The 16,623-nt window shown below is 36.9% G+C and overlaps 1 protein-coding gene and 1 non-coding gene across 22 annotated transcripts in view; both read right to left on the reverse strand.

The window, feature by feature from the left end:
* The window catches only part of PPFIA2 (PTPRF interacting protein alpha 2), a 501,225-nt gene that overhangs the window by 42,355 nt on the left and 442,247 nt on the right, over positions 1-16,623 (reverse strand). The gene's annotated exons all lie outside the window — the stretch shown is intronic.
* On the reverse strand, positions 1,074-1,145 carry TRNAC-ACA (transfer RNA cysteine (anticodon ACA)). The gene has a single exon. It is a non-coding gene; the product is annotated as a tRNA-Cys (tRNA).

Consider the following 16,623-nt stretch of genomic DNA (forward strand, 5'->3'; position numbering starts at 1 on the left):
TTTCTCTTCCCCCTGAGCCTGCCCTATGTAAACTGGGCGAGCCAGGAGGGCTGTTTGTTTCACCTGAGGGTCTCACTCCAGTCCCCGGACCTTCCTTTGTTCTGTTTTCGAGGGCTTTTCCCTACTTTGTCTTTTAGCCACTGCCATTCTGGACTCCTTTTTCCTACTCTAACTACCTAACACAAAGATAATGAGGTAAGGGTCCAGGGGATTCTGCCTTTGGCCCTTGGCTGGCAGGGCTAAATCCCAAATAGAGGCCTCTGAACTGATACATTTGAAACTGTGAGAAACAGGCCAGACTGGAGTGGATGACTGTATGTTGCATGATATTAATCCAGATCTGCTTTTCCTTAACCCAAGGGCGGTATTAATTATGTAAAGCAATGCACTGAAATTCTCAAAGCAATATTTCATTTAATTTTTCTCTATTAAAAAAAATCTGCATCATATGGAAATTATTTAAGTGACATATATCTGGACACACTGGCTTGGGAGAGAGGCATGGTTAGGAAAATGAAGCAATATGGTTACTGCTGAAGTTCTTGGAAATCACTGAGTTTAATACATGGTGATCTCACGAGAGATTATTAAGAATGAGTATAGCATTAATTGCATGAAGGCATGTTTGTGGTCATCAGATATTTTGAAGATACTTTCAGAGAAATAGTGACCTGCAGTATTAGGAAATACTAAATTAAAAAAAAGTGACTGGATAAATAGGCATTTTGGATACACTGGTGTTCTCTGCTTTTGTCTTCCTTCCTTCCTTCCTTCTTCCCTTGCTCCCTCCCTTCCTTCTCTTTCTCTCTCTCTGTTCCTTTGTTTCTTTCTTTCTCCCTTCCTTCTTCTTTTTTCTCTTTTAGATAATCTAATATCTAGCCATCCTTTCCCCTCAAATCACCTACATCTACCGATCACTATACACATGGGCACCCATGAAGTGAAGTGAAGTAGCTCAGTCATGCCCGACTCTTTGTGACCCCCATGGACTGTAGCCCACCAGGCCCCTCCGTCCATGGGATTCTCCAGGCAAGGGTACTGGAGTGGGTTGCTATTTCCTTCTCCAGGAGATATTTCCCACCCAGGGATCGAACCTGGGTCTTCTGCATTGTAGGCAGATGCTTTGCCGTCTGAGCCACCAGGGAATATTGGGCACCCACATTTGTTTTAAATTTTAGAACAGATTTTAGAGGACAGTCAGTAGCACTTCCTTGTACAGGAAGTTTCAGGTACAAGACTGTCATTTCCTGTGTGGAAACAAAGTACTGGTTGTAAAGGAAGGTCAGTTTTGAATCAGAAAAACTTCTGCGTTGCTGAGTCTTTTCAGCAAACACATTCTTGTCTGCAGGAAAGAATGCCATTGCTGCTGTTGCTGCTAAGTTGCTTCAGTCGTGTCCGACTCTGTGTGACCCCATAGATGGCAGCCCACCAGGCTCCCCCGTCCCTGGGATACTCCAGGCAAGAACACTGGAGTGGGTTGCCATTTCCTCCTCCAATGCATGAAAGTGAAAAGTGAAAGTGAAGTCGCTCAGTCGTGTCCGACTCTTAGCGACCCCATGGACTGCAGCGCACCAGGCTCCTCCATCCATGGGATTTTCCAGGCAAGAGTACTGGAGTGGGGTGCCATTGCCTTCTCCAAGAATGCCATTAGATTTCCCCAAAGGCCTCAGACTCTCTTGAGAAGGGTGTCAGTGAGTTACTGTCAATGGAATGCGGTGTGTCGAGAAGCACGTGGGGAACACTCAGGGGTGTGAATAATTGGCAAGTTCACAGGGAAACGTGCAGAGGGTAGCCTGCACTTGCCGCACCTGATCCGAAGACAGGAGCAAAGCGTGGGCACCCTAGTGATATCTACCACCAAGGACATCTAGATAAAGGGCTGGAAATGTCTAAAAAATGTAAATCCATCAAGGGCATTTTCTGGGCTTGTAGTTCCTAAATCCTAATCCAGACTAATTTAAGCAAGTATGGCTTTGCTTGAATGATTCCATCCAAATAGAAATGTCTGGTTCCTCCTTTCTAGGTTTTATATCTTCAACTGTTTCAGTTTTGACCTCACAAGTAGAGTATGTTTGCGTTTCTTAGCTTTGTGTCTTTCATACTGAATGATATCCATATGCTTTCCTGTCTTGTCTTCCCACTGTGTCTTGTTTTTCAAGACACAACAAAAACGCTTTCTCTCTGAAACCAGCCTACCCTGCACCTGGAGGCAACACTTAGTACTTATTTTTTTAGGCCCCTCAGTACCAAGCAATTTTCCCTAGAATATCTTTAACATTTTGCTGAGTCAGAAATTTTGTTAGTTTTATTTTGTTTTGAGGTCAAAAATTCAATGCATAGTAGGTCTATAAGAATCTACTGACTGCCTGCTGACCCTAGTCCCAGGGCGTCCGCAGTCCCTGATCTCATGCTCTTATAGTTTGGGAGAACAACTTGTAAATCAACAAATTCACTAAGATGTTAAATGCTGAGAAATGAAATTCATTATTCAAAAATTCACAACCCTGGGGGCAGTGAAGTCTCCTTCTCCATATTTTTCCCAATGTGGATGGTTCGTTGGTGTCAGTGAAAAGAGAGTCACAAAGAGTCAGCTTCCTCATGTGTAAGATGAAGTTGATAACAGTACCTATTTCAGAGGGTTGGTATGAGAGTTAAATAAGAAAATATATTTAATGTGATGACAACTATAATGTGTACAAAAGAAACAGCCAATAAATATGAGCTATTTATTATTGAACTGTCCTCTGAAAATCATTCAATAGTTACTCAAATGCCTACAACACAATCATCAACTTGGATTACAAAGACTAAACCTTCCTTTCTAATAATCTTCCCTGACCTCTAATTAGACCTAGAAACTTACTTTGCCAAATAATTTGAACATGAATAATTCCATCTTTGCAAGTACCATTTTCTAGCAATAGTAAGTTGTTTCTTGTCTTTGATGATCAAAATCTCGAGTGCTAGCTAAGTTGCTTCACTCATGTCTGACTCTTTGTGACTGTAGCCCGCCAGGCTCCTCTGTCCATGGGATTCTCCAGGCAAGAATATTGGAGTGGGTTACCATTTCCTTCTCCAGGGGATCTTCCCGACCCAGGGATCGAACCCAGGTCTCATGCCTCAGAGGCAGATTCTCTACCATCTGAGCTATCAGAGAAGCTCTGGGACACCTAAATCATAAAACATCCTCTTATTTTTGATCATCCCAGATCCCACAATGACTCTTATCTTTCAAAATCTGGAAATTCATAGTGTGAGTGTCATTCATAAAGACTGTTTCCTTCTTGCCTGCGTGTGTGTTCAGTCATGTCCAACTCTTTGTGACCCCATGGACTCTAGCCTGGCAGGCCACTCTGTCCATGGAACTTCCCAGGCAAGAATACTGGAATGGGTTGCCATTTCCTACTCCAAGGGATCTTCCTGACACGGGGATTGAACTGCGTTTCTTGCATCTCCTTCATCGACAGGCAGATTTTTTACCACTGTGCCACTTAGGAAGCCCATTAACGGCACCAAATGCATGAGGTTCATCTTCCTCCCAAGACTAACATTCAGAAGTAAGAGTTTACTCTTCTACTGCACCATGCATCTTTGCTTGATCTAGCCAAGAACATCTTTTGAGAGATTGCTGTCTCGTAATCCATGAAATTCTCAGTGTTGACAACCATCCAGGATCCTTGGTCGAAGGTTGACTTTTAAGTATTCTATGTTTTTGTTAAGATCCAACTACTTATTACATCTTAATAAGAAGTAAGAATTTTGCTTATCAGTTACACAGATTGGCTGCAGAAAGAGATTAAAATGTCCTCTCTAAAATTAAATATGATATTTTGTAAATTGATTGGCTACTACCAAAGCTTTTGTTTAAACTCATTTGTAGATCATGGCAGTGAACTCCCAGTCTGCCTCTCCGGTGGTATTCCCTACTTCTCATCATTGTTCCACCTTCCAGAAAGACCTTTCTAAACACAAATATTTTTGGAAGGGTTGCCTGCTTTAAAAACTTCAAAGGGGGAGGGAAGATTTTAAAGCAGGCAACTAAAAATAAACTTCCCAGGTGGCACAGTGGTAACGAATCCACCTGCCAATGCAGGAGATATGAGATGCAGGCTCGATCCCTGCATCAGGAAGATCCCCTGGAAGAGGAAATGACAACCCATGCCAGTATTCTTGCCAGGAGAATCCTATGGATAGAGGAGTCTGGTGGGCTACAGCCCATGGGGTCACTAAGAGCTGGGCATGACTGAGCGCACACAGAGAACTGAAAATAAAGGTCATATATCTTGGCACAACTAAAAAGACCCTTGGTGAAATGGCCCTTGGATTTCTCCTAGCTTCTTTTGCTCAACCAGTACTGCAGTGCTTGCTATGTCCCAAATACCTCATTCTATTTTTTTACCCTCCATGACTTTGTATATGCCTTTATCTTCTGCCCGGGACATCCTTCTTTGCATCATAATTGTGGAAAACTCACACTTATCTTTCTGACTCAGTTTAAACTTTATCCTTCCTGTCAAGATTCCAAGACCTGTCCCAGGCAGAATTCATTTTCTCTTCTACGAGAGAAAGAGAAATTTGAATACATATTCTGTACATATAATACAAATACATATATTTGAAGAGAATACATATTCTCTTCAAATATTATAACTTGCATACATTCTAGTTATTGCACTTGCTGTATTTCTCATTTATGATTTAATATTGTATTTAAATGTAATTGAAATGTATTACAATTGAGTACAGTGAGTAATTGAATCTATTGTACTTTCTTGTTTATATGAACCACTTCATATTCTGAGATAAAATATCATGGTTTGAAAAATTTATGTTTCTGTATGCAGACGAATTAGGCTTTGGATCTTGGATAATAATTGCTGATATGCATTTACCACTTACTCTGTGATACTGAGTGACAGTGTGAAGCACGATCCTTAGTGCCTTATACGTATAAGTCATGAACCTTCACAGCCATCCAACAAGATACATGCTGATACACATTTGCAGATGAGGACACTGAAGATGAGACCACTTGGAACACACAGTCAGTGAGCCAGAGCCAGAATCTGAGCATCACAACCTGGTTAGAGTCAGCCTCTTACCCCCCACATTATCCTTTAGCTAACTAAACTCTCTGAACTTTTCACAATCATGAAAGGAGGATGGGAGTAACCACATCTTTGTTAAAATGAAAGGCAATGATGCTCTCCCACCTGTATTTCTCCTCTCATTTTCATTCACATGTAGACTCACATTAATTTGATTTCTGGTAATATAGATAGTCTTTACCACCTTCACCATCACACATCAGTTCCCAACACTATAAGATAAAAAAGGAACCTTCCTTTTCTTGCTGTTTCCTATTAAAAACAGGTTCTGAATCTTGGCCAGAGGAAGGAAGTTAGCCCCATTTATATAATCAGGATGGAAAAGCTGAATTTGTAATTTGTTTCAGTTTAATTTTGCATTATTGTAATACAAAGTAATTATCTGGTTGAAAAATTTATCTTTAGGGTTTATTTATTTACTGTGGCACACAGCAAGTACTTACTTATTAATATAACCAGGAGAAATAAATGACTTGATAAGAACCAAGAATGAAATGTAAGTCAAAATAATTTGACAGTTGAATCTACTTCTTAACAGTATAATACAGAGAATAAATCTATACATAGTTCTAAAAGCAAATTTACATAACTTTGCACTATTATTAATTATAAAATGTATCCTATTCCTATAAACTTCAACAGTGAAGAGGGTAAATAAAACATGATCTCTTCGAATTTCAACCAGACAATGGGTTATAATGCCATTTTTCAGAAATCTATATCTATTGACCAATTCTGTGAGAATCAAAAGTACAAAAAACTGTTTCAAATTCTGGTCAGTAAATATGAAGGAAATATAGCACCATATCAATTTTTTTAAACACATGTAAGTTGAAAAAATATATATATTAATTAACATAATTATTCTGAACAGAAATATATTCCAAATCCCAATCAACTGCTTCAGACATTGATTACCTAACTATACACATTTAGCTCCATAAAATTAAGAGTTTCAAATCCAACATTAACAAGGTTGACTTGATCTGAAAGCACAGCATGCTGTGATTCTGTATGTGGGTAAGTGCAAGTGTACATGTAGGTATATCCTATTTGGCACATTTTCACATGTAGTACATATAAAAGTCCATTGCACATTTACGTGGTGCTTTATTTAGATCCTCAGATGCATGCTACATTGCTTGAAACTGAAATTATTTGAATACATAAATCCTAAGTTCATTCATGTTGAAACCTTTTTTTTTTTTTCCTGCAAAAATGGAGGGCAGAGCCTCAGGAAAGAAATATATTTGTGAATTTGAGTTGGGATTTACATAATTTCACTCCTCATTTTATTTTGAATTTAATTACTTTCAAAACCGCTAAAAAGGTATAAACACACACATGCATGCACAAATGTGATGGAGCAATGCAGTTACTCATGCTGTTGTTGACAGCTAGCGGGGCTTGTATTTCTTCCCGGTAAACAATTTCCCTTTTGCAGTACACTGTGGTCTGTCCTCCCCAGTCCCTTCCTGATTGTTAAATAGGAACTTACTGGAGAGACACTGGGAAGTTTGCAGGTTTATTTGGAGGCCATTTAGACTAGACTGCTTTGGTGCTTCATTAATTTTGAGTCCTCTTTAAATCAGATTTGAAGTTTATAGTTCTAAGCTTCTGAGATTATTTTTTTCCCATACTCTTGTGAGTATTAGGAAGTTGGCAGAAAGTACAGATAATATAAGTCATTCACTCAAAGGTATGCAGAAAACACATGGAGCTTAAAGTCTTGTCTTCTGTTCCTAATTCAATATTCTTTCCACCCAAATCTTCCCACGTCTATGCTATGTTCGTACTGTCTTCTCCTGACATTTAACTTCCCAAGCTTCCTTTAGTAATTGGACCAAGGAAATGATTTTGGGGTCTTAAAATGTTTAAATTCTAGGAGCATGCGCAAGACAAGAAATTAAATTTTAGAATTAAGGTAATTATATCAGTTTCTTAAAGTCCACAGACATTGATGTATTATGAATTTATTATTTTTCAATATTGCATTCAAAAAGAAAAGGGAGAATAAAGTTTTATTTCTTGGCATTATTTTTCTCATGAAACTTAAAATCATTAGAAAACAGAAGGCTACTATTACATGATGACATGTAAACAATTCTTTAAAATCCAGGGTCAGAGTAGTGAATATTTTAAAAAAGTAAGGTCTTACAATTTGCATTTGGCCAATGTAGTTGAATAGTACTCCAATCACAGTTTGCCTTGCATTTTCAAGAACACTTCCTAGAGCTTTCCTTAATATAAATTATCCTAACTTAAAAAAATACTGCATTGTTAAATAATTAGTAGTAGTAATTATATCTTAGAGTAGGAAAAATGTAACAAATGTAAACCAAACTAATAAACAAAGCACATGACCTGTATTGGTGTATAAAATATCCATATTGCCCATTAGTGACACTTTCCATAGCTTCCTGAAAAATTGCATCTCACTAGAGCCGTTTTATTTGCTCCCTCAAAATGTTTTGCTTAAGTGTAAAAATCAATACCTCTCTCCATCTAAAGTGTTTTATAGCTCATCATGTTGTCCATGTGGGCATTTATAGAAATGTAATACTTTATATTATGCATAAACTGAAGCCTACTTGGTTTTAGAAATAAATAACATATTCTAAATTTAGTTCAAAAAGCAGGATTTGAAATTTGGAACAGTAATCTTAGTAATACACCTTTCAAAGCTTTAAGAATTAACTCGTAGTATAGGAAACAGGAGAAAGAACACACGAGACCAAAGGGTTCAGCCAAAACCAAGGATTACATATAAGTTCTACTGGGGGAGATTCAACATTTAACCCTCTTCATCAAAGGGCAGTTCTGGTAACTGACAAATAAATTTATCTCTTGAATATAATGCTAGTGGAGAACCATGAAGCACTTTGAAACACACAGGCAGAGTCAGCCATGCAGCATAGTCAAAAATACCCAAGTGACCTGCAGCTATTACTTAAGCCTCACTGAATGTCATACTCACCCCTAGAGAGTGACTTAAGAACTAGGGAAAATGTCATCTGGATTGTCTTTTGATGTGTGTCTAGTAGAACCGAAGAAATTGAAGTGCCTGAAAGGCCAACATGATTCATTTAAATGTGAACATTTCTCTGAACCAATGATTCCTTTTAAGAAAATGAATACACTTCACAATTTTCATTTTAGGTCAGAGGCCGTGCAGCTTGTGTTACAACTGAAAGGAGAAATACTAAAGACAAAAGAAAAAGAGGATGGTGCTGAAAATAAACATGTTCAGCAGCCATTGTGATTCAACTTACCCTGATGTGCTTTTCATGAGATGGAGGAGGACAGATGAAAAAGAAAAGCACACAAATGTTAATGGATACATTTCAATCCAAAGAAAGCCATGGAATAAAACAAGAGCATCATTTCAGATGTGCTAAAGCTCAGATACGAGAAAGACATGGTGTTCTGTTTTTTTTTTTTTTTTAAATTTCACCATGACACAGATACTCACTGCATCCAAAAGCATAATCAGGCTGAAGGCAGTTCTAATAGTTGACCAGTAGTCTGTCTCTTGAAAATGAGCCACTCTGAAACATGCATGACCACATTTTCCCAGCCTATAGTAAACCCCGGGAGGAAGTCAGGCAGCTTGTTAAAGAAGATTCTTCACCTCAGGCCACTCAGGTTATTTTACAAATAGAAGCAGTAACCTATTAAGTGATGCTTGGGATCTCAAACAGATTTATAAGCTTAGAGCTTAAGAAAAATACAGCAGACTTCTGGAAAGACAGTGACTCGAAGAAAGCACTGGTTTGAGGGTGGGTCTATCTGGATTCTGGTTCACATACATGGTTTGATCAAAATCACTGGGAAGGTTCTGATGTTCAATCTCCCGAACTTAATTTGAGGCAAGAAGAAATTTTCACATCCTAGTTCCATAATTTTATTGTGACATTACACATGTGGTATAACAATAGTAATAATTATGTGCCAGTAATCAGGTCATGAAAAAGTCCTAAAAAATTCTATCAGTCTTCTCCCCTCTAGAAGAGTAATTCCTCCTCCTCTATTTAAGCTGGCAACTGGGTGTCTTTAAGTAGACACATTTATTTATTTGGACAGATGTTGGTAAACATTGCTCTGAGGGGGAAAATGAACTAGATTAGTTCACCAATGTTACCAGATGTCATCACAGAAAGGTTGATTTTGTTGTGGTGTTTGAAGTAGCCCACTTGTTCCCTGGGGAGAGTAGAGGCACTGGGAAAATATGGAATTTAAATAACCCAATAAAAAGCCATGAGAATATTATTTTAAATTTTTTTATAAAAGCATACTAGACCAATTCTTAGAAAAATAAAATTTTACTACATAAAATATAGTCAATGTAACAAAATATGAAGCAGAGATTCCTATCTAAGAAATGAAGCAAGTTAGAGAGCTCCCTTTTTTAATTACACAATCATTATAAAGAAAAGCTGGAAGTGCGATGAACACCCTGCACGTGCCTCCTCCAAATGCATTCATTCAGAGAAACTGTGTATTCTTTCACTAAATGTGCATTTTGGAGAAATGCAGTTCTTTGACCTTAGCTTCAGAACAGCTGGGACTAGTTTTTAAATTTTTCACATAAACAAAAACACAGCAGCCCATACACATTGGCATCTCAATGTCCTAAGAAACTTAAGGCATCTTTCTTGCATCATATATGCAACAGAAAGGAAATTAAGACCCAAAGAAATACATTCTAGGTGGTTAGAATGATTTTCCTGTCAACATACCTGTGAACTCTTTGATGAGTTATGAGAAAAAAGCAATTTCTGAGCTCTCCATGAAAACTATTTTTCATGAAGCATTTGGGGCCAGTTATTACCATGGACAAAATAATCTTCCTCAGCCTACAAGTTACCTAGGCATTGCTCTCCAATAAAGTTGAATAAATCTGCACACAGTGGAATATTAATTTTTTTCACATATTTATCATTTTTAAAATAGGAAATCTGTACCTATAGAAATACCCTAAATATAAAACATGAGAAATTGTGAAAATAAACAGGAAATACAAACATATGACTCAAAAAGTATTGCTTAAAGTTCTAATATATTTATCAGTGTGCATAAGTTATCTGACTTCTCATAGTTTTTACTAACTTTCTTCTCCTCCACAGGCAATTAATTTAAGAGCAATCTTGACTAGCTATTTCATTTTAGAATTAAGTATTTCAGCTCACAACTTTCAAAAAGACATGTTCTGCAACGGACAAAAAGCTGTAATTATAAATGACTCTTAAGAGAGTTTGTGATAATATATTATAAATTCATATCAGAGGTAATATATATTTGTAGTGCTTTTGGTCTAGATAAAGACAGTTTTCTTCTTATAAAAATTGATATTCTTTTCTACATGCAATTATTTATAGGAACATATAACTTATTTTTTTCTTTCTACTCCAGATTGTCAAAATTATGAGAATACCAAGAGAGATTCTGTCAAAAATTAATCTTCTTCATTTAAAGACCACTGTAGTATATAATAGACAAATAATTTTTCACTGACCTAGAAAAAATAGGTTTTAAGTTACCCTCTAACCAATAAGAACAAGTCAGTTATTGGCACAATATTTTCCTTGGGAACATCAGCATACATCCAGGCACAAACAAGAAGATATTATCAACTAACATATATCTTATATTTAAAAACAGGATTCTTAAATGTTTAATTGCCTCACTTTAATCTTCTAGATCTTCCACTGAATGAATGAGCCGTCTATTTATAAACTAGTTAACTTTGAATGCAAAATTTCATATTAGAAATATTTATTAAATGAACTTCATATGTGGAATGTAGTTGCCTTTTGCTTCTTAAAGTTCAAGTTAACGACTCAGAAATTTAAAAAATCAATTGTTAACAATTGAGATTGAGGAGTGAACAGATAGTGACTGAAGCGAAAAAGTAGAATGAAGAAATGATTTCCTTTAATAGGTGAAACGTGAGCATGTTTAAATGCTGATGACCACAATCCAGAAGAGAGGAGAATTTGAAGAGAATCTGAAGTACAAGTGGGAAACTGGCACAACCAGACAGACAAAATAAGCAGGGATGGTCTTAAATGAGAAGAAATTAACCTACTTTGCTGTGTTAAAGCAGGATGGGGGCAAGAGTTAGTGTGAATTCAGCAGCAAATAATTCAGAGGACTGAGGTGGTCTCTTTCTCTCTCCCTCTAGAGTAGAATGTGAATGCACCTGCAGAAGACACAGGTTTGAGGACAGTGGAGGTCTCTGACAAAAGCTGCAGAGAATAGAAAGAAGACCGGTGACAGAAAAATATTGGGAATACCTGGCAGTGTTGAATTCCCACATGAAGCTGATTCAAATTCCCTTGCATTAATTTTCTCTTGTAACCCAAACATAGCCATGGAGAAAGAAAAATTCATTGGTGACTCTAGTTATGATATGGACATAACCAAATGAAAAAAAATCATGGGTTTGGAATTTCTGAGCATGGTGAAATTATGGTCATAGAATCCAAGCGAAATAGGGAGATAGAAGAGGACCGAATGCAGCTGATACACTAAAAAGTGATAGAAGTTTTTAAAAAGATGATAGTAGAAGAAGTTGATAAAACCAAGCTGAAAGAAGGAGATAGGAAGGAATGATATGCATGAATTAGTAACTTCTGAGTAGGGGTGATCTGGGAGCAATGACAGGATTCAGAATATAACATAGGATGTGTCTGACTTGGAAGAGAGAATGACATTGGAAGTAATGAAGCCATGAACTTAAAGGTTAAGTTGCAAACAGCTGATTTATGTGGATATAAGAGCACCCAGGGATGATAGCAGAAATTGCTTTATATACAGTGATGGGATACAGATAAAAATAAATAGCCAAGCACATTTATAGTGATCCTTATAAATTAAAGAAAATGATTCAGAAGTGTTAAGTATGGTTTATTATACTTCTACAGAAATAATTTTTCTTTAAAGTCAATATTGAATCCAAATAGCTGAAGTATTTAAGACTCTTTAAAAGAGGCTGAGAAATCTTTACTTTTTCAAGAATTTTGTTATTCTTTTGCCCGTGATTATATTCCAGTCAAGCCCCAATTAAAAAATTTAAGTATGTAGAATCTGAAATAAATACATTTAACTGTATGCTGTATATATATGTAATATATATATATATGTATCAATCAGTTCAGTCGCTCAGCCATGTCTGACTCTTTTTGGCCCCATAGACTGCAGCACGCCAGGCTTCCCTGCCCATCACCAGCTCCCAGAGCTTACTCAAACTCATGTCCATTCTGTTGGTGATGCCATCCAACCATCTCACCCTCTGTTGTTCCCTTCTCCTCCCACCTTCAATCTTTCCCAGCATCAGGGTCTTTTCCAAGGAGTCAGTTCTTCACATCAGGTGGCCAAAGTATTAGAGCTTCAGCTTCAGTCCTTCCAATGAATATTCAGGACTGATTTTCTTTAGGATTGACTAGTTTGATCTCCTTGCAGTCCAAGGGACTCTCGAATCTTCTCCAACACCACAGTTCAAAAGCATCAATTCTTCAGCACTCAGCTTTCTTTATAGTCCAATTCTCACACCCATACGTGACTACTGGAAAAACCATAGCCTTGACTAAATGGACCTTTGTTGGTAAAGTAATGTCTCTGCTTTTTTAATATGCTGCCTAGATATATATATCTGTGTGTGTGTTCAGTCGCTAAGTCATGTTCAACTCTTTGTGACCCCATCGACTGCAGCATGCCAGGCTTCCGCGTCCTTCACTATCTCCTGGAGTTTGCTCAAATTCATGTCCATTATTGAGTCAGTGATGCCATCCAATCATCTCATCCTCTGATGGCCCCTTCTTCTGCCTTCAGCCCTTCCCGGCATCAGTTATATATATGTATACATGCATACATATATTTTTTGAATGAAAAGTCTCTTGTTATCTATTTTTTTTATAAAACCCTGTCAATAGGATATAGATAATCACTGACCTTAGAAATGTGGGAACAAGGTAGAGAAGCTTGCTTCTGAAAGGCTAACTTTAAATAACTATGGGCAAAAAGCACATCTTCAAAGACCTTATAAAAATACCATATAGAGCTAATATAAGCTTCTATATTATGGAAACAAATATAGAGAATACCTTTTAGATCAAGATGTCAGTCAGCATTATATTTGAATGTATCCTAATTAGTCACTTTTTTCTTTTCTTTTAATGAAAGAACTTAATCATCCTTACTGTTAGACACCGACTTTGAAAACTTTATTGGGACAAATAATGTTAGATTGATTCAAGCAGACATTTACATTTCTTACATAACTTATTAGTAATCATTACTATACTCATATCAAACTTTGGTGATAGTATGTGTGGCTAATTACATCAGAAAAAAATCAACTTTATAAAGTAACTACACTACTTTGAAATTACCTCCATTTCTCATTCTTAAATAAGTGTCTGATTTGAATACATTTGTTGCTAATTTGGAAGGATGGGATGGGGTCAGATAAGAAACTAATTATTCCCTATGGAAAAAACTATGCTTCTCTTTTCAGAGTATAAAGAGAGAGATTCTTTTTTGACTCCCCATGGAGACTATTTAAAATTAGATAGGAGACTTAAGATCCAGCTGAAAGTTTGGACTACATAATCTTTAAATTGCAGCCTTATCCTGAGATTCTAAATAGTTCAGAGAAAATAGGGCTCCAGAGGTCTGCACCTCTGTATACCACAGTGCTTGGAAAGCTGTGTTTTTTCATTGTGGAAGCAACAGCATTTCTACCTCAAAGGCTTTGTGAAAACTACAAGACAAAAATACGTGTAAATGTATAGAACAGTGCCTGGCATATTGCAACTACTCAATGTGGTTATTAAATACTTCTTACATATAAAGAAGATCATTATTATCATTACCACAAAAAGGATGAGGAGGAACACAGAACAGGATATACACACACAAGGAGACAAGAGTAGTCATAAAAAAGACATAGATATTAAGTATATTAAGAACAGAATGTGCAGGATGGGAAGCAGAGACAAAGGGATAGATAGGAACCAGATAATGTGGGGATTTAGGGACTATATGAAGGCATTTGAGATTTATCCTAGGGATGCTAGGAAATGATTGAGGGATTTTAGGCAAGTTTAGACATAATGATTTAGATAGATTTCTTTAGCTGAAGTGTGAAGAATGAATTTGAGGAAGGCAAGACTAGAAGACACTGTTTTAGTATGATGGCCTGAGCAAGAAAGAAGAAAATCAGCAAGCTTGAGAGATTTTAAAGAGCTATTATCTAGATCACCTTGTGTGGAGGCGCACAGAGGGAAGAGCAAGGACGAGGCAGGATGAGGGCAGAGACGAAGCCCTGGTTTCCAGTTCGGTTAGTTTGTGGAAGTCACTGCCCCAGTTCCTGTTCCATATTCTTGGGTTTTTGTTCTTCTTTTTCCCCCCAGATGCTATTTATGTATTCAGTTATGCAAAATGCATGTCTTGAGTATCTACACTGTGCCAGGCACTGCACTTGTTTAAAAAAGCAGAGGTTCTCTGAGTCCAGCTTTTTGAATTATGTAGAAAAACACAGAATCCGGGGCAGGGGCAATTTGAAGAGCATGTAATTCAATTTCTCAACTGAAACCTGAATCCCTCATATAATAATCTAGCCACATTCATACACTTGGTAGGTCTATGTTGGACTTAATCACAAGAAATAGCTCTCTTTCTAGGGGGTCAATTCTTTCTTCTCAGATCTGTGATTGTTAGCAGTCCTCACTTACACGCAGCTCACATTTATCTGTTAGCAGCCTTTCACTTTGGGCCCAAGATCTTCTCATGCAGCCAAAAGAACACATTTGATTGCTCTTTTTTCTTCGGAGTGTCTGGATCTTTGTTATCCGTACCCCACATATTCCTAATTGTTTGCAACACTCCTTGAAGGCGTTCAGTGTCATCTTGCTATGCTGATCATGTTCTTCCGAATATATGCTTGTTTGAATATATCTGCTTCAAGCATATTTCCCAGAAATTAATACAATATCCAGGTATGTTCTGGTCAGTACATAGAATTTTGGCCTTATCAACTGCTTTTTGGGTACTGAAAATCATTAATATCTTTATCAGGCATTGGCAATTTATCTTTTTTTGTAGAAACATTTTTCTCAGGAGTTGCAGTTAAATTATACATATCCCCCTATACATAAGCATTCAGCATATATGAAGTTGGGTGCAGATTTATTAACATATAAATGACCCTGTTAAACTTCATCTTCTTAGATTTGCATCTCTCTTCAAAGGTTTCCCTTAAACAAAATTCTTTATCTAAACTTAACTACGTCTTCTAGCTTCGTGCTTTCACAAATATCATATTCATATTTAAGTCAAATACTAAAGTGGTGAGTTTGCCAATTTCCATTTCACTCAGTCATCAGGAATTCACTTGTCCAGCCCCTGTGATTACAAGGACTCCACCAGTTATATTTTCATGGTTTTAGTCTCATTCCAATCTTATGTTCGTTTAGAAAGTAATCAAAACACTTTGCTGAACTCAATGTGTGGTGTTTCTACAGCCTTTTTCTCATCTACATGTATAGAAAATGTCTGAAATGTTTAAGGACACAATTCATTCTTAAGGGATTCCATTTATTCTTGGTGATTGAAAATCCCTTTCTTACTGTTCAAAAATAACCTATTGGATGTTTTGTTTATTTTGAAAAGCTAACCAGTCTAAGCAGGGTGTCAATATACAGCCTTAACTTGGAGAACATCCTTTAAATAAGAACATTATGTGGTTTTAGTCATATGGCACTCTTCTCGTTCTGCTCAAAGGCCAGAAACTTAGAGAAAGGATCATGGGCACTGAAATACTAAAGTGCAATAATTTGTTTTCATGACTGTCTCTCTACAAGCTCTTTGAAAAGTAGGGCTGTATAATTCAAATATCAGTCGTTTCTCACACAGTTCCTGGAAAAAAATGGGCACTAAGTAAATGACTGAAAAGTTATCATTTGCATGTTTCATTAATCCAGGATTTACTTCAGTCAAGACAAACAATATGGATCTTTTTATAGAAGGAGGTCATTTTTCTGGTACATGTAACTATCTGAGTTTTCACTTATTATTATTCTTGTTGTTGTTTTGTTATTTATTTATTTATTTATTACTTTACAATATTGTATTGGTTTTGCCATACATCAACATGAATCTGCCATGGGTGTATTCTTTTTATTTTTCATGGGCAGAAAATACAGAGGCTATACAGGGATTCTGATTCTATTGATACTTACTCTGTAATCTACTAACATTGCACCATAGGTTCATAACAATATCCCTATTTCTTCCATGTTTTTTTCCTTCCTCCAAGAGGGCACATTGGTTTTCCTTAGATTCATTTTTTTCCTAACAAATTTCAGTAGATTTTGGCCTTTAGCTTTTGTCTATTATTATTTTTTAGGTTCAGGGAAGTCTTAGAATTGTTCGTGGCAGGAGCTTGGCAGGACATGCATGATCAGATGGTAAGGCAATGATAGCTCTAACTCAGTGCAGGCAGAGAGGGCAA

The sequence above is a fragment of the Bos indicus genome, chromosome 5, assembly GCF_029378745.1.
Source record: "Bos indicus isolate NIAB-ARS_2022 breed Sahiwal x Tharparkar chromosome 5, NIAB-ARS_B.indTharparkar_mat_pri_1.0, whole genome shotgun sequence".
Classification (NCBI taxonomy): Eukaryota; Metazoa; Chordata; class Mammalia; order Artiodactyla; family Bovidae; genus Bos; species Bos indicus.